The sequence below is a fragment of the Apium graveolens genome, chromosome 8 (genome assembly GCF_009905375.1).
Source record: "Apium graveolens cultivar Ventura chromosome 8, ASM990537v1, whole genome shotgun sequence".
NCBI classification, from domain to species: Eukaryota; Viridiplantae; Streptophyta; class Magnoliopsida; order Apiales; family Apiaceae; genus Apium; species Apium graveolens.
The window spans coordinates 94,820,464-94,833,953 of NC_133654.1; positions in this window are offsets into that span (position 1 = coordinate 94,820,464).

A 13,490-nucleotide genomic window follows, 5' to 3' on the forward strand; every position below is an offset into this window, starting at 1 on the left:
ACTCTTTGAGGACTGATTTATATAATATGATACATGATTTTATAAAACCCTAGCCGTTCAAGGAGAAAGATGAAGAGAGGTATGGAGTTTTCGGGTACTAGTACACATCAATCCTTCAAAAAAAGCATTCGTGTGAATACCGTAGAGCGTAGATCGCGAGAGCGGGATACGTGATGATTCAACAAGGTTTGTAACTCCATTAATCCTCCATTAATGAACTCTTAAAACTATTTTAAGGTAACATTCTTACTATGAATTAAATATCAATTTTCGCATGGATCATGCGTAAGGTTTTAATTTTATTCTGGTTTTAATTTAATTTTACATCGTTTCTGTTGCGTTTATGTGCTCGAAACCCTTCAATAGTATCAGAGCTACTTGCAAAAGTGTTTAATTCGTTTATGCGTTTAACCATTTTTGATATATAAACATGTACGTGATTTGCCGTGATTTGCCATGTTTTGATGTTGATACAATATGTTTGTATTGCATATGTATGGTTTGAATATACGATATTCATGTGAGTTATATAATCATATGATTATTATATAATATGTATGTATACTGATATATACATGATTTATGTTTGTTCTTATAATGAGAATATTAGATACGAATTCTGAATCACATACTTGGATAAGTTTGATTTTGAATCATACGGAAGATGCGAAACTTTTCTCATTGGCAAGATAACGAAAGCTTCTTTTACCCGATAAGGTGAAAGGGCCACTGAACGATTAGGACTTATACATTATGATGTATGTGGTCGAATGCGTACGATGGTAAGGGGTGGCTTTTACTACTTCATAACATTTACTGATGACTTCAGTAGATATGGATATGTATATCTTATGAAGAAAAAATCTGGTTCTTTTAAACTTTTCAAAGAATATAAGGCTGAAGTAGAAAAGCAAATAGGGGAAAGTAAAAAAAATTCTATGATCAGATTGTGGAGAAGAATACTTAACCACAAATTCAAGAGTTTCTTGAAGGAGTGTGATATTATATCACAACTTACTCCTTCTGGAACACCTCAATGGAATAGAGATTATGAGAGGAGAAATCGTACCTTGTTGGACATGGTGTGATCGATGATGAGTCAAGCGGATCTTCTAATCAACTTCTGGGGTTATGCTCTAGAAACGGCTGCATGCACACTTAACCGAGTTTCGACAAAATTGGTTCAAAAGACTCCATATGAGATATGGACTGATAAACGTCATAACATGTCATTTCTGAAAATTTGGGATGTGAAGCGTTTGTAAAACGTTTAGCCTTTGACAATCTTGGACCAAAATTAGATAGATGCTATTTTGCGGGATACCCAAGTGAGACTATGGTATAGTTTTTATAATCCTTCCGAGAATAAAGTGTTTGTTGCTCGGACCGCTGTATTTTTTGAGGGAGAACTACTTTCTAAGAAAATCAGTGGGATGATAATACATCTTGGTGAAGATCGAGAACCACATGATAACATTGAACCAGAGTTGGAACAAGATCAGAATGTACATCAAAATATTGAAAGTATTCACGTTCAGGCTACACAGGTTGTTCATAGATCAAGTAGAATTCACCATGAGCCAGAGAAAAATTATGGATTTCTCTTGACTCAAGATGGTGATGTGATGCTTATGGATAATGATAAGCCTCTCACCTACCAAGATGCTATGAACAGTCCAGACTCCAAGAGATGGCTGGAGGCCATGAAATCCGTAATCCATGTATCAAAATAAAGTATTGACTTTAGTTGTTTCACTCGAAAGGATTAAACCTATAAGGTGTAAGTGGGTTTTAAAAGAAAACCAACATGGATGGTAAAGTATAGACCTATAAAGCGCTACTAGTGGCAAAAGATTTCAAGCAAATTCATGATATAGACTATGATGAGACTTTTTCACCAGTTGCTGGTCAAACTAATCAGGATTTTTCTAGCAATAACTGCTTACTTTGACTATGAGATTTGGCAAATGGATGTCAAAACCACTTTATAGGACCCTTGAAGATGATGTATATATGATACAAGTTGAGGGTTTTGTCGATCCAAAGTTTGCTGAGATGGTCTGTAAGTTGCTTCTATCTATTTATAGATTGAAGCAAGCCTCAAGGAGATGGAATATTCATTTTGATGAAACAGCCAAAGAGTTTGGCTTTATTCAAAACAAAGATGAACCATGTGTTTGCAAGAAGGTTAGTGGGAGGCATGTGACATTCCTAGTATTATATGTAGATGACATATAATAAATAGGAAATGACATACCTTCTCTACAGGCTGTTAATACTTGGTTGAGAAATAGTTTCTCGATGAAAGACTTAGGCAATGCTACCTATATATTAGGGATCAAGATCTATAAAGATAGATTGAAAAGATTAATCGACCTAGTCGGAGTACATACATTGATAAAGTATTGCATCATTTTAGGTTGCACGAGGCAAAGAAAGGATATGTTTTGATGTCTCATGGTAGAGTGATGTCAAAGGATAATTGCCCCCTGAATCATTGGATGATAAGGGCCGTTTGAGAAAAATCCATATGCTTCAGCAATTGGATCTATAATGTGTGTAATGATATGTATTTATCCTGATGTTTCGTATGCTTGGAGCATGACGAGCAGATACCAGTCTAATCCAGGTGAGGGTCACTGGATAGTTTTCAAGAATATTCTTAAGTACCTAAAGAGGACTAAAGATTTATTTTTGGTGTATGGAGAAGATAGGGAACTCGTTGTAAAGGTTTACACTGATGCTAGTTTCTGAACCTAATTTTTGGACAGACAAGGATGATTATGTGTTTATGTTTGTTTTGTGTTTTATCTAAATATAAGTGATGTTAGCTGGAATAGTTCACAACAAGAATATTGATGATTCTATAATAGAAGTCAAATATATTTATGCTTTTAAAACAACCAAGGAGACTGTTTGGACATGTCCTTAGACGATATCACCTTATTAATGAGATTAATGATCAAGGAGATATATATGTAAAGTGCATAGTAATTATAATGTTGCAGACCCATTGACTAAGGCTTTATCGTAGCAGAAGCACGATGGCCATACTAGTTCCATGAGTATTAGAAACATGGGTGATTGGATCTAGTGCAAGTGGGAGATTGTTAGTATTTGTGCCCTAGAGACAACACTATAATGTTTTAGTTTAAAACATTTGGATTGTTAATATTTATGTTCTATCGATTATTCCATTTTATAATTTATTAATTCTTAATTTACCGCGATATAAATGTTAGATTAATAAATGTCCTTGGAATATGATATGCAATTCTATATCTCTAAATATGTGACTTAGAAATGAGATTATGAGAATAGTATCAATATTAGTAGAGTATTATTATAAGGGATGTTAGGTCCGTAGTACAACTATGGAAGGGTGAATACAATTTATGGAAACAATTCGATAAAGCTTAACAGAATCAACAGTTTTTATATTAATCAGATAAAACTGTTACAAAAGTACTCTCTCGAAGGATGAACAATTATCCTTGAGAGCTGCTAGGTTATCTGAAAGTTATAATAATTCATAACACATATAGTGTAAAAATAATCTGTGCTTATATAGTGCACAGTTACACAATCAATAAGGAATCCTATTCTATTACAAAAAGAAAACCTAATACATATCCATGTATGATTGCTTCTGTTAAGTAAAGTCCTTCACCGCCTTGAATTCTGCATTCCCTTTCCTTTTTTGATATCTACTGATGTGACTAACACTACTAGAAAAATATCAATAGATATCAGTCAGTAACTGATGTTAAAAGTTTTTCCAACCGATGTCTATGTGGGTGTAGAGAAAGGTAGCCCCATATAACATCGGTTGTGAACTGATGTCTGGTAACAGCTTTAACATCGGTTCCAAATTGAAACCCGATGCCTATTGTTTAACCAAAACTACATTACAACCTTTTCTATATAGCCTTAATATGATCTAATTATGAAATTTAATATTTAATTTATAAGATAAAAATCAGCATTAACATCATTTTTAAATATTAAACTGATGTCAAAGTTACCTTTTTTACATCGCCTATAAATGAAAACCGATGTTAGAGGTTTGATTAGATATCAGTTCCTTAACTAGATATGATATGTTTGGGACCAGTAACATCAGTCTTCAGAAGTTGTATATCTCAACTGATGTCTATCGACTAGCCATTATCCTCTCCTGATTGTATTATATGCACCCAAAAATACCAAATGCTAAATCTAAAACATGTTCCAAAACAATAATCTACCAAAAAAATCAAGACAAGACCAAATCAAAATTGTAAAATTCTTTGTATCATTACTAAACATCCAACAAACCAATAAACTTCTTAATTCATCAAATATAGAGACTATCTACGTACAATTTCTAATCCAACCAATTGACCAACTACACTCGTCATATCTAAACTACATAGTACAACTATACTTCAAATATGAACAAAGTCAAAACTAAACGTTCTACGGAACATTTATCCGCGCAAAACTCAGAACCAACTCCAAAATGCAGATACCACTGCAACCCTTATGCACCAACAGTAACACCAATGCCCATAAACCAACAGTAAGCGCTCCAAAAATTTATTATCTGCTGCATTCCTTGTCTAAGTAAACTAAGTAAACTGCAAGCAAACCTAAATTATAATTATTATATAGATTACAGAGTATTGCAAGAGTACACCTTATCTTATATGTATGATGTCAAAACTAAACAAAAAAGTTGAGTACCTGATATTAATTGTAGTCTCCATTTATCTCTGGTGAAAACTCATAACTTAATTCTTTCTTCAACAAGCTTGTCAATATATTCAGGGATCTGATAAACAGAAGAGAGCATATACAACATTGAAAAAAATCAATAAATTAAATCTTAAAAACATGAAAAACATCATTTCATTACATGTTACAGATTTTATTATGTTTAACGCCTTTGTAAATTAAATTTTCTAACTAAACTGCAAAATGACCAACACGTCCTGAAGCAGCTGTGACAAGAATATTTATTTTATAAAGTACTTCCATCGAGCTTGATCACATCATTTATAGTCATGTATATTCAGAGTCCGGTAAGCTGCAAAACCTGCAACAGGTTTGCCGGAAGCTTCAGCAGCTATCATTTCAGGCAGCTTCTGAACTGTCAAGCTTTCCTTCTCGACGACATTTCTACCATTCCACCTCCTACCTATTATATAATTCATAAATTTTAAGAAGAAGCATCATATATGAAAAAGGACAGGCTTCAGCTTTATTTTACAAAAATTTCAATAATTTTGCAATGTTTGTATAACTTATAATATTAGCAGGACGCATGCCTGATATATTCTCTAGCTGTTCAATGTTATCATCCTTAAGCTTCAATTCATTATGCTAAAATTATTTGGAAAAACAAAAAATGTAAGATAACATGTTTGAAGCAAGCAGGGAGAGTGAATTTGATACAAGTATTCGACACAATTGATTAAGTATATATTAACTAGTAGTACACTTCCCAACACAGCTACTACGTTTGACTATGCTATTAAAGCCTGGCTTTTCTACTCTCTCCTTTGTATATGTTGTGTGTATCTATTTGTTAGGGTGCAGGGGAAGCCGTTGGAATTGGAATAAGCATCGATCTTTTTCTACATGTTACATTGAGTTATAGAAAAAATTACAACAAGAATTCCAACAAGATCACACATAATTATAATTTGTGAAAATATACTCAAAATTACAATTTTTTTAAATAAAATCGAATGTAGAGTTCCTAAAAACTAATTTAGAAGACACCAAACATAATTGAATGGACCAGGCTAGCACACATTACAAACTGACGACCAAAGCAGTCACAATGCTTGGTTGACCCTCAAATAAAAAAAATATTATGGTTCTTATATGTTAAAAATCCAACAACAATTTGCATCGACTGAATAACTGACATGAATCTTAAATAACAATAATGCTTTAAAATAAGCAGGAGTTTTTAAAATGAAATGAAATTATATAAAACTGATGCTTAACTTTAAACATACTGAATTTCTTAATTAATAGACATTCTATTCCTATAAGGAGGAATTTTAATGAATATAAAAGCACTCACTTTCCAAAAAAGTCTGGATTCAATCATTACATAAGGAACATGGCCAAACTTTCTTCAATCTTGAGATATATACTAGTTATCTCCCTCATCCAAATATTCCCTTTAGGAACCTACACATAAATTAACAAAATCAAGATTTCAAAAACTAAAATCAAGGCATGAAAATATTAACAAAAAAATTGTGTACCTTTTTAGCGATAACATCTTGAACAAGAAGAGTATGTGGGGAGATGTTGAAATTATATGCTCAATTCGAACAATTAATCAACTCTAATTAAAACAACCTATTTAAAATTAATTAAAATCAATATCTCAACTAAATAAAAAATTAGGGTTTCAAATTGAAATCCCTAATTTAAAACTTGGTGTTTAATGCTTACCCAATTCAAGATTTGACATTTTCAAACTCATGGCTTGTCATTATTGAGCTCCAACTTGTCAATTGAACTCCAACATTTTTAACCCATGACCTCGAACTTCAAGCAGACGAAAAAGATTTGTAGTTTTTGAGCACATAGAGAGAGCAAAATTGGGGGATAGGGCTAATATGTAAATCTTCATCATTATGAGAGAGAGCGAGAGAGAGAGAGAAAGAGAAAGAAAGAGAGGGAAGAAAAGAGCACAATCGAGTTCTTGAGCACATTAGAATTAAGTATGTTTTTGATTTTTTTGATTTAAATCTGAATGTATGTATGTGTGTGTTAATTTTAATTTAAGGGCCAAAAGAAAAGCTGGCAACTTATGCTCAAAAGACCGATTACAAGAGACATTGTCACAGGCCTTTTCCCCCCCTTAAAGTCGCCTGTGCGGCCTGTTCTTAGTCACTCAGTCACCCACCAATTTCGGTCTCCCCCAACAGCCTACAAAGCCCCAGGCGCCCAGTCTGGATAAGCGCCACAAGGACAACAACCAACACCTTTCGTTTATACTTATGCTAATCTAATTCTAGCCACTAGTAAATGTAAGCACATAACAGAATTTATAGGAGACACACTCCCAACCTTTTCATTGCCATCACAACCCAAAATGATATAAGAGAATATAAGCCAAGACTACAATATTTGTAAGCACTTAAGACTAAAGTCGGATTTGGCTTGGCGATGACTCATCCCAACGTCGCCAATGCAAGGCGCCAAAGTGGGAGACTGCATGGAGCTTGATTGACGCTTGATGGTGGGCTGATTTATACTTGGTTGCTGGTGCTAGTTGGATTGACAATAATCAGATTGTGTTGGGCTGAATATGTGGCTGGCTGGGCAGCCAATATGTATTATATTATTGGGCCCGAAGTCTGGTTTAATTATTGGGCTCATGTGGGGGAAAACGGGAAAACACGGGCTAATTTTTTTTTTTTAAATATACTTACGATATCGGTTGTGCAAAAAACTGATGTCTAGTTGACTAAAAGATATCGGTTCTGCCCAAGTCGATGCAATAAACATTTCTTACATCGGTGAAAACTCCAATCGATATCTAAGAGGTGATGTCTATTCTACTTTTTCTAGTAGTGTAAATACCGATCGTCAAATGTTGATCATCAAATACTGATAGACAAGTACTGATGATGTCACCTTCAGTAAATCCTGATATCAAATACTGATAATAAACTCTGGTAGTTTATATACTGATATCATCAATTTCTTCTAACACCCCAACTTGTGCATTATACAATTATGTACAAGTTCTAATTGATGATGTCGAAAACTATCTAAATGCAGAAATCAAATATATATAATATTAGAATCAGTGGTTATCAGACTTTAACTTCAATTTTGACTCTAACACAGTCTTCAGCTTCTTCAAGGAACTTCTTCAACAAATTTTTTTCCATAACATCCAAGTACTATTGCGTCCTCTGTTTGATATCATTTAGATCATCTGTAGATTCATCATTTTGGTAGATGGCTTCCCTGAGGTCATGTAGCTTTGAATTTCCAAGTGATAGATCATCCAGTTCCAGAAAACCAACCTTCTTTCCATCAGGATTAAAAGTGAAAACTTCATGTCCTAGACTCATTACTATTTTGGCTCCTCCAATAGGCATATCAACAGCATACTCTGTTTTATCAATGTACTTTGGAATATAGTTTGACTTGTAAGTCATCCCTCTCTGCTTCAACTGTATTAAGTTCTCTGGTAGTTACATAGTTGTTTACCTTGAGAATTGTAGCAAAAAATTCCAACTCCTTCCATGTTTTATCTTTCATTTGCTCTTGTGTCAACCTCAACCTCCTCCTACACTCCAGAAAATATATCATCTTTTCTCCAACAAAATCAATAACAATTTGTACTGATATGATCTTCTGCAATTCTTCAAGAATCACATTGTCTCCAATTTCTGTCATATTTCCATGCTTCCTTAGAATCAAAGCATCATCTATAAATGGATCAACACTTAACCTACCCAGACCACTTGTGAATCCAGGTCTTCTAGCATGAGAACTTCCGCTGTAAATTTTCTTTAAAGTCTCAGAAGAATCTCTTTTAAGTGCAGGCTTCTTACTTCCCCATAGCAACTTCCTCTTTTCTTCAAAAGTAAGCTCTGGCATATCAGAGTTTATGTTGTCAGAATCAGGGTTTGTTGAAATAGCTTGAATTTGGTTTGAAGGATCAACAACTTGAGTAGTATCAGAGGTTGTGACGGGTTGAACATCAGAATTTGTCTTTTCATTAACTTGAGCATTGTCAGAGGTTATTTTCAGTTTATCAGCCCAATCAGCTCCATAAATCTTTCTTATTTAATGAGCTTGACTGACTTCTTCTTCTTCTTCAACTCTTTCTTCAGTATCAAAATCTTGAGCTACTGTATAGACTAGATCTATCAGTATTTTAGGTTTGGATGTTTTAGATACTGATTTCCTTTTAGCATCTTTAACTTTAGGCTTTGGCTTGGACTTCTCTCCCATCTTCTCTTTCCCCTTATATCTCTTGTCAGTATTTAAGATTGCTTGGGACCTGAGAGGTCTTTCAACATCTGCTTGACTTACCTCCATTATAACTACCCCTTTGGTTGGTCTCTTTGAAGGATCATCTTCATAAGGTGATTGGGAGATAGCAGCATCAGTATTTGCTGTCCTTATGGATTTGAATTCTTCCTCCAATTGCCTAAGTTGTTCAAGATCAACTCCATGATTTTCTTGTTCAAAGATTTTTTTACTCACCTTAGAATCAAATGCTTGAATCTTTGGGTCCTTGTAGAAAAGAGTTATCTTCTTTCCTTTTACTTTCAGAGTTTGTAAATACTGACTTACTTCTGCACCAGCTTCTATCTCCAGAATGCCTTGGTCATCATCAGCATTTGTGACTTTCAAAGGTTGTTGAGTTGTAGTAGTACTCATAGTCAGTTCTTTAGATTGTACTCTCCTTTCACTCTTCCTATTTCCTCCACCTTGTCTAGATTGAGACCTAGTGGCTTTTGATGAACCACTAGTCCCAACCAGCTCTTCTCCTCTTTTCCTTACAATGTCCTTCTGTCCGCCCTTATGCCCTCCATCAGGATTTTCATCATCAGCACCTTTTAATGTTAGCTTCTTACACGTAAATTTATCAATTTTCTTCCCCTTTTTGGCATCATCACCAAGCAGTAGAAAAATAATCAACTCCATTGAAGTTTGTACCTTAGTAAGTTGCCCATACATGACCTTCTGATTTTCCTCCAATCTAGCCTGATTGGCTTCAATTTGAGTTTGCCTGTCAACAATAGGGCAATCTGCTTCTGAATTTCCTTAATAATAGTCAGCTTTGTAGTAAAAAAAGAATCTCTGATTTGATTGATTTGAGAAGTAGTATATTCTTGAGTTGTATGTAAAGGTCTAACCAAAAGAGTAGATGCTTTTAGATGATTGAGCATATCAGGATTCTGAATGGTCTTTTCAGCTGTGTCCAAGTGATTAACAACATTGAGCTTGGATATAGGATATTCAGCATCCTTCCATTTTGCATTCCAGACCTCATCAAAGAACTCCTGCTTGTTCTTGACATCTAGCTCCTTCAACTTCTATTGCCTTACATGGGTGGGCATATCTTCAGGGAAGAATAGTTCATCTAGGTTCTCCTTAGGATCTAGAATATCATTAAGATTTGAATTTTCAACCTCTTCACCATAATTAGATTCTGTCTCATGAACAGGTCCTTCATCAACAACTGATTCTTGAACTATTTGCTGAACTTCATCTCCAGCTTCAACATTTAAGAGAGAATCAGAAATTGGTGCTGTATGTTATCCATGTTAGTGTTTGTGCCCTAGAGACAACACTATTATGTTTATATTATGAAACATTTGGATTATTAATTATGATTTTATGGATTATTCTTTAGTAATTTATTATATCTTTATTTTCTACGATAAAATGTTAGATTAATAAATTTCCTTGGAATATGATATGTAAATCTATATCTCTAAGTATGTGACTTAGAAATGAGATTATGAGAATAGTATTATTATTCCTAAAGGTCCCTAGTCAAGTATTATTGTTAAGGGACGATAATAAATACGTTGAGACTAGTGTGTTTATTGACTGATGATCACATCTCATTGATCATAGGTATGGTGATACTTAAGTCAAAAACATAGGCACATGTATTAAATACATGGTGCTGGATTGACCCGTTGTGAGATACTACATATTTAATGTGTCATAAATTAATCTCACAGTGATAATGATGTATTGGTCCTTAGACCTGAAATCATTATATTTCTATACGAGAATTAATAAATTTTGATACTATTGAAAGTTATCCTTGACCGGGTAATCATAAAAGTAGACATTGGGTATATTATGAATCGTATGAGAAATATGAATGATCTAGATCTATTTAATCATAAACTACAATCACTTTGAATGATACACTTTTGACGCAAGAATATTTATAGATGTATTAGTATAAATCACCTATTAATATTTATAAAATAATTTCACACGCGATATACTTAAAAAAACTACAACTAAAGTAATCATGCATTGCAGGAGTTCAGTATAGAACTATACTTTATATTCGTCTTACAATGCGTGCTAGATACTCTCTCACAAACGTTAACAATTGGATGGGACGAAGGGAGTACTAATTAGTAATTACACAAGTTGAAAAATGAATAAAGTGGAGGAAAGTAATGGGATCAATCAATATTTAATGTATAAAGCGGTATAGTGAAGGAAAGTAGTAGATGTAATTAATTTTTATATTTTAAAATTTACTATTTTAAGAAATTTTTATACTGTAAGGAAATGAGAGGGACTTCCCAAAAAAAACCGTAAAAAATGAGTGAGACGAAGCAGTAACATTTAACGGGAGACAGTTGTGAGTGGAGTAAACTATTTACAGGTCAGTATTAAATATTAATATTAAAAAATTAAGAAAAGAAGATCCCCTTTTCCCGATTCATCCTCATCAGGTAACCAGACCCCCGTCTTCCCAGTTTCAGTAGTGTTAATAATATCATATTTTTAAATTTTATCTCTTTATTAATTTTTTTCTCCGCTCTTTTTCTTTTTTATAATTTTAGGGTTCCAACAATTATCAATTTATTAGGATTATTAAGATTGAGATGGCTGCTCCGCCCGCTAGACCTCGAGCCGACAAGTTGCTCCTCATTGGATGGTGGTTTATTTCTCTTCTTGTACATTTTTATATCTTTTTTTGTTTATAATTATAATGTTGTTACTTTTTGTTTATCCTCAGCTCTATGTATATGATTGAGTGTGTAGCTTAATATCGTAATTTTTAAATTTTTGCGCCGTCTAACTACTTATTTATCTTCGTTACTTGAGAACTGATGACCCCGTTAGTTGGGAAATTGTAAGTAGATCTGACAATATTTCATGTCGTGTACAAACATTCTGTGTAATTTCGTGTTTTCATGTACCAAATTTTTAAATCTGAACCCAACCTAGATTTGCATCGTATACCAACTTGATGACACTAATCCGAAATAAATATATTCGTATTTACCCGCTTTAGTACACTAAACCACACGGATTATATACGAAAAATATTAGAGAGGTGCCAGTTGCTGATGAGGGATCTGTACATGGAAGTGAGTCTAATGATGGAGAAGATGTTAATGTAGCTTTAGATCCCGATGAGGATCTTGATGAGCTTTTCTTTCCTGAAGACATGCCTAAACAAGAAAAGAATAGGAGATTAGCTGAGCTTGATGCTAAGAAGAGTAGAGAGTTTTATGATGCAAAATGGAATTTTAAGTGGAAGGATGTTTGATATCTTATCTTTGTTGTTACTGCTTCTAAACATCTGAAAAGAGCAGTGTAGATCATTGCAAATCCTGATATTCTGACACATCTCAAAGCTTTTACAATGTTGATCAAATCTGTTCAGCATACTCAGTCTCAGGCTAATACTCAAATTGATAAACCCAGGGAATCCTTTCTTAAAACCAAGTTGACCACAACCAAGGAGATCCAAAGTAGTTAGCACCTCTTACTGCTAGACAAGAAAAAATGGAAGCCAACCAGGTTCAGTTGGAAGCTACTCAAGCTAAGATGTCTAGTCAATTGGATGAGTTATAGCAGTCTATGGAGCTTATTGTTTCCTTCCTACTTGGTGATGATGCCAAAAAGGGGGATAAAGTGTTGAAATCTAAATGCAAGCAGCTCCAGTTGAAATATGCTGATGACAAGGATGGTCCTGGTGGTGATGGTAAAAAGAAGGAGCTTATTTTGAAGAAACAAGGCGGAGATCTGATTGGTTCTGGTGGTACATCTAAAACCACTAGTCAATCAAGACCAGGTGGAGAAAAGAGGAGATCTGGAAGACAAGTCTCAAAGACTGTGCAAAGTCAAGAACTAATTGTGGCTAAATCTCAAACTCTAACAGTCACAAATATTGATGAAGATCAAGGCATTCTGGAGATAGAATCTGGTGTTGAAGTAAGTCAGTATCTACAAACTATGAAAGTAAAAGGGAAGATAACAACTCTATTCTACAAGGATCCAAAGATTCAAGCATTTGATTCTAAGGTGAGTAGAAGAATATTTGAAAAAGAAAATCCTGGAGTTAACATGGAACAGCTTAGACTTTTGGAAGAAGAATACAAATCCTTGAAGTCAGCAAATACTGATGTTGTCTTATCTTATGAAGATATTCCTGGTAGGAGACCTACAAAATGTGTGGTAATCAAGGAGGTCAGGAAAACTGATACTGAAGAGCCTTTAAGGTCTCAAACAATTTTAAATGCTGACAGGAATTATAAGGGGAAGGAGAAGATTGGTAAGAAGTCAAAGCCAAGGCCTAAAGCTAAATCCAAGAAGAAATCAACATCTAAAGGTTCAAAATCTCAAATACTGATAGATCCAATCTATTCAGTAGTTGTAGCTCATGATGATGCTGATAATCAAATGACTCAGAAAGATGAAACTAATCAGCTCTACAAAATAAGAAAGATGATTCTTGAAGCTGA